Genomic DNA, 6,453 nt, shown 5'->3' with positions numbered 1-6,453 from the left:
ACCATAGTGTTGGGGGGAGCTCCCACCACACCCTGGGCTGAGGGGACTCCCCTCTCTAGAGGGGAGACCCCTCTCACCTGGGTGTCGGGGGAAGCTCACACTGCACCTCTGGTCGAGGGGACTCCCCCTCTAGGGTGTAGACCCCTCTCACCTGGATGTCAGGGGAAGCTCCCACCGCACTCCGGATTGAGGAGACTCCCCTCTCTATGGGGAAGACCCCTCTTACCTGCGTGTCGGGGTGAGCTCCCAGCGCACCCCGGGTCAGGAGACTCCCTCCTCTAGTGGGGAGACCTCTCTCACCTGGCTATCGGGAGAAGCTCACACTGCACCCCGGGTCGAGGGGACTCACCACTGTAGCTTGGAGACCGCTTTTACCTGGGTGTGTGTGTGGGGGGGTCCTACCTCAATTTGGGTCGAGAAGACTACTTGTTCTATGGTGGAGACCACTCTCACCTGGGTGTTGAGGAGCTCATATACCATCGCACCCTGAGTTGAGGGGACTCCCTCCCCTTGGGTGAGACCCCTCTCACGTGGGTGTTGGGGGAGATCTCACCACACCCCGGGTAAAGGGGACTTCCCCCTCTTGGGGAGAGACCCCTCTTACCTGGGTGTCTGGGGGAGCTGCCCCTGCACCCAGGATCGAGGGGTCTGCCTTCTCTAGGGGGGAGATGCCTCTCACCAGGGAGTCGGTGGGAGCTGTCACCACACTCCTGGTCAAGGGGACTCCCCTCTTTAGGATGGAGACCCCTCTCACCTGGGTGTCTGGGGGAGCTGCCACCACACCCGGGTCGAGGAGACTCCCCCCTCTAGGGTGGAGACCCCTCTCACTTGGGTGTCGGGGGAAGCTCCCGCCACACTCCGGGTGGAGGGGACTCTCCACACTAGGAAGGAGACTGGTTTGGTGTCGGGGAAGTTCCAACTGCACCACCAGTTGAGGGACTCCCCACTCTAGAAGAAAGACCTCTCTCACCTGGGTGTCGGGGGAGCTCCCACCCCACCCCGGGTCAAGGGGACTTTCTGATCTAGGGGGGGAGATCCCTCTCACTTGGGTGTCAGGGAAAGCTCCCAGGGCACCCTGTTTCTAGGGGTCTCCCCCTTCTAGAGGGGGTGAGACCACTCTCACCTGGGTGTGGGGGGGGGGGCGCTCCCACCGCACACCGGGTTGAAGGCCTTCCCTGCTCTAGGGTGGAGACCTCTCTCACCTGGGTGTCAGTGGGAGCTCCCACCTCACCCTGGGTTGAGGAGACTCCCCCCTCTATGGAGGAGACCCTTCTCACCTGGGTGTTGTTGGGAGATCATATACCATAGCACCTCGGGTCGAGGAGACTCACCCTTTAGGGGGAAGACCCCTCTCACCTGGGTGTCATGGGGAGCTCCCACTGCACCCCGGGTTCAGGGGACACCCCCTCTAAGGAAAAGACACCTCTCATCTGGGTGTTGGGGGCAGCTCCCACTGCACTCTGGGTCGGTGGGACACACACCTCTAGCGGGGAGACCCCTCTCACTTGGTTGACTGGGGAAGCTCCCACCGTAACCCGGCTTGAGGGGACTCCCCCCTCTATGAGGAAGAACCCTCTCACCTGAGTTTCAGAGGGAGATCCCACCACACCCAGGATTGAGGGGACTCCCACGCTCTCAACTGGGTGTCAATAAGTGCTCCCACCGTACTCTGGGTTGAGGGGACTCTCCTTAGTGGGGAGACCCCTCTCACCTGGGTGTCGGGGGAGCTGCCTTCGAACCCCGGGTTGAAGGGACGCCTCCCTTTAGGAGGGAAACTGCTCTTACCTGGGTGTTGGAGAGAGCCCCAACTCACCACAGGTAGAGGGGACTTGCTGCTGTAATGGGAAGACCCCTCTACCTGAGTGTAGGGGGCAGCTCTCACTGCACAACTGGTCGAGGGTACTCCCCTCTCTAGGGCGAAGACCCTTCTAAACTGGTGTTGGGGGAGCTCCCAATGCACCCTGGGTCGAGGGGACTCCACACTCTAGAGGGGAGACCCCTCTCACCTGGGTGTCGGGGGGAGTTCCCACAGCACCGTGGGTCGAGGGAACTCCCCTCTAGGGTGGAGACCCCTCTCACCTGGGTGTTGAGGGGAGCTCCCACCACACCTTGGGTCGAGGAAACTCCCCTCTTTAGAGAGGAGACCGCTCTCACCTGGGTGTCTGGGAGAGCTCCCATCGTACCCCAGGTGGAGGGGACTCCCGCTATAGGGGGGAGACTCCTCTCACATGGGTGTATGGGGAGCTCACAGAACACCTCAGGTCGAGGGGTCTCACTCCTCTAGGGGGAAGATGCCTCTCACCTGGGTGTCAGCGGAGCTCATATACCATTGCACCCCGGGTCTGGAAAGTTCCCAATGCATCCCAGGACAAGGAGACTCCCCCATCTAGTGGGGAGACCCCTCTCACCAGGTGTCATGGGGAGCTTCCACTGCACCCTGGGTTGAGAGGCCTCCCTACTCTGCGGGGAGACCCTTCTCAACTGGGTGTCAGGGGGAGCTGCCACCATACCCAGGGTTGAGGGGACTCCCCTTCTGGGGGAAGACCCCTATCACCTGAGTTTTGGGGGAGCTGCCACTGCCCCCTCTAGGGCGGAGACCCCTCTCACCTGGGTGTCAAGAAGAGCTCTCACCTCACCCCGGATCCAGGGGATTCTCCCCACTAGGGGGGAGACCTCTCTCATCTGGTGTCGTGGGGAGTTCCCACCGCACCAGAGGTCCAGGGACTCCCCACTCTTGGGGAGAGAACCCTCTGGGTGTCGCCGGGAGCCTGCAAACACCCCGGGTAATAGGGGCAAGACTCCTCTCACCTGGGTGTCGGAGAGAGCTCCCTCCACACCCTTGGTCAAGGGGACTCCCACCTCTAGAGGGGAGACCCCCTCTCACCTGTTATCAGGGAGAGCTCCCACTGCACCACTGGTAGAGGGACTTTCCCTCTAGGAAGGAGACACCTCTCACCTGTGTGTCAGGGGGAGCTCACACTGCACCCCGAGTCAGGGGGACTCCCCCCTCTAGGGCGAAGACCCTTCTCACCTGGGTGTTGAGGGGAACTCCCACCACATCCGGGGTCTAGGGTACTCCCACCTCTAGGGGGAGACTCCACTCACCTGGGTGTGGGTGGGAGCTCCCAAGGCACAACACGTTTAGGGGACTCCCCCTTTTAGTGGGGAGACCCATTTCACCTGGGTGTTGGAAGGAACTCCCACCACACCTCATTCCCTCTAGGTGGGAGACCACTCTCACCTGTGTGTCGGGGGAGCTGCCACCGCGCCCTGGGTCGAGGAGACTCCCGCCTCGAGGAGGGAAACCCATCTCACCTGTGTGTCGGAGAAGCTCCCTTCGCAACCCGGGGCCGAGAGGACTTTCCCCTGTAGTGGGGAGACCCGTCTCATTTTGTGTCTTGGGGAGCTCCCACCACACCCCAGGTCGATAGGTCTCCCACTCTAGGGGGGAGACTCACCTGGGTGTCAGGGGGAGCTCCCGTCAAACCCCGTATTAAGGGGACTCCACCCTCTAGGGGGGACACTCCTCTCACCTGGGTGTCAGGTTAGCTTCCACCGCACTCCGGGTCTAGGGAATCCCCCCTCCATGGAGGAGACGCCTCTCCCCTGGTGTTGGGGGGAGCTCCCACTGCACCCCGGGTCGAGGGAATCCCCCTTCTAGGAGGGAGACCCCTCTCACATGGGTGTCCATTGAAGCTCCCACTGCATCCTCGGTAAAAGGGACTCCCCCCTCTAGAGGGGAGACTGCTCTCACCTGGCTGTAGGGGGGAGCTTCCACAGCACCCAGGGTAGAGGTGACTCCCCTTCTAGGGGGGAGACTGCTCTCACCAGGGTGTCAGGCGGAGCTCCCATCGCACCCCTGGTGGACAGGACACCTCCCGCTTGGGGGGAGACCTCACACACCTGGGTATCCGGGGATCTCCTGCCACAACCCGGAGGGGACTCTCCCTTCTAGGGGGGAAACCCCTCTCACCTGGGTGCCAGGGGGAGCTCGTATACCATAGCACCCAGGTCGAGAGACTCCCCCCTCTAGGAAAAAGACCTCTCTCACCTGGTTGTTGGGGGAATCTCCCACCGAACCTCAGGTCGAAGGGACTGCCCCTAGGGAAGGAGTCCCCTCACACCTGGGTTTCGGTTTCAGGGTAGCTCGTATACCATTGCACCCTGTGTCAAAAGGACTCCCCCCCCTCCCCCCCCCGTCTAGGAGGGAGATCCCTCTCACTTGGGTGTCTGGGAGAGCTCCGGTTGCAACCTGTGTTGCTGGGACTCCCCACTCTAGGGGGGAGACCCCTATCACCTGGATGTCGGGAGGAACTTCCACCTCACCCCGCGTGAGGGGACTCCCCCATCTATGGAGGAGACACCTCTCACCTTGGTGTAGGAAGGAGCTCCTATACCATCGCATGCCGGGTCGAGGAGACTCCCCCCTCTAGGTGGGAGTCCCTTCTCACGTGGGTGTCGGAGAGAGCTCTAACCGCACCCTGTATGGAGGGCACTTCCCCCTCTAGGGGAGAGAACCCTCTAACCTGGGTGTCCAGGGAGCTCCCACCTCATCCTGGGTCAAGGGGGCTCCCCCCCTAGGGGATGGACGCTCTCACCTGGGTGTCAGGGAAGGCTCCCACCGCCCCCCAGGTTGAGGGGACTCCCCCCTCTCTGGGGAAGACCTCTCTCACCTGGGTTTCGGGGGAGCTCCCACCGCACCCCGGGTAGAGGGGACTCTCCCCCTCTAGTGGGGGGACCTCTCTCACCATGGTGTCAGGAGGAGCTGCCACCATACCCTGGGTCAAAAGGACTCCCCTCTCTAGGGGGGAGACCCCACTCACTTGGGTGTCAGGGGTAGCTGCCACTGCACCCTGGTCGAGGGGACTCCGTCCTCTAGGGGGAACACCCTCTCACCTGGCTGTTGGGGAGCTTGCATACTATCTCACCCCAGGTCGATGGGGCTAGGGGGGAGACCCCTCTCACCTGGGTGTCAGAGGAGCTCCCACCAAACCCTGGTTCAAGGGGACTTCCCCCTCTAGAAGGGACACCCTCTCACCTGGGTGTCGGGGGAGCTCCGACTGCACCGTGAGTCGAGGGGACTCCTTCTCTAGGAGGGAGACTCCTCTCACCTGGGTGTCAGGGGGAGCTACCACCACACCCTGGGTCGAGGGGACTCCCCCATCTATAGGGGAGACCCTTCTCACCCAGGTGTCAAGGGGAGCTCCCACAGCACTGCGGGTCAAGGGGACTCCCCCTTTGTAGGAAGGAGATCCCACTCACTTGGGTGTGTGTGTGGGGGGGGAGAACCGACCGCACCCTGTGTCGAGGAGACTCCCCACTCTAGTGGGGAGACCCCTCTCATCTGGGTTTCCAGGGAGCCCCCTCCACAGCCGGGTTGAGGGGTCTCCCCTCTCTAGGGGAGAGACCCCTTACCCCTGGTGTGGGGGGGAGCTCCCACCACACCCCGGGACGAGGGACTCCTCCCTCTTAAAGGGAGACACCACTCACCTGGGTGTCGGGAGGAGAACCCACTGCATCCCGGGTGGAGGGGACTCCCCCTTCTAGGAGAAAGACCCCTCTCACCTGGGTGTGGGGGGCATCTCCCACCACACGGTGGGTCCTAGTGACTCCCACCTCTAGGAGGGAGACCCCACTCACCTGGGTGTCGGGGGAAGCTCCCACAGACCCCGGGTTAAGGGGACTCCCTAAACTTGAGGGGAGAACCCTCTCACCTGGGTGTCGTGGGGATCTGCCATTACACTCCGCATTGAGGGGAGTCCCCCTTCTAGTGGGGAGACCCCTCTAACCTGGGTGTGAGGGCGAGCTCCCACCACACCCCAGGTCAAGGGGACTCTCCCCTCTAGATGGGTCACCCCTCTTATCTGGGTGTCCAGGGAGCTCCCACCACACCCTGGGTCAAGGGGACTTCCCCCTCTATGGGGGAGTCCCCTCTCACCTGGGTGTGGGGGTGAGCTCATATACCATCGCACCCCGGGTCGAGGGGACTCCCCCTCTAGGAGCGAGACCCATCTCACCTGGCTGTTGGGGTGAGCTCCCAAAACATCGCAAGTCTAGTGGACTCCTCCTCCAGTGGGGAGACCTCTCTTACCTAGGTGTTGAGGGGAGCTCCCACAGCACCCAGGGTCAAGGGGATTCCGCCCTCTGTGGAGAGACCCCTCTCACCTGGGTGTTGGGGGGAGCTGCCACTGCACACCAGGTCGAGGAAACCTCCCCCTTTAGGGGGGAGACTCCTCTCACCTGGGTGTCCGAAGGAGCTCCCACAGCACCTCGTTCATGGGGCTCCCCTTAGGGGGGAGACCCCTCTCACCTGGGTGTCAGGGCAAGCTCTCACCACACCCCGGGTCATGGGGACTCGCCCCTGTAGGGGGGGAGACCCCTCTCACCTGGGTGTGGGGGAGGATCTCTCACCTCACACTTGGGCTAGGGGACTCCCCACTCTATGTGGAAGAC

Source organism: Marmota monax, unplaced genomic scaffold (genome assembly GCF_021218885.2).
Source record: "Marmota monax isolate L192 unplaced genomic scaffold, Marmota_monax_Labrador192_F-V1.1 WCK01_AAM20220418_F8-fsc00483, whole genome shotgun sequence".
NCBI lineage: Eukaryota > Metazoa > Chordata > Mammalia > Rodentia > Sciuridae > Marmota > Marmota monax.
The sequence above is the reverse complement of the archived record's forward strand: the minus strand, read 5'-3'. Positions refer to the sequence as shown.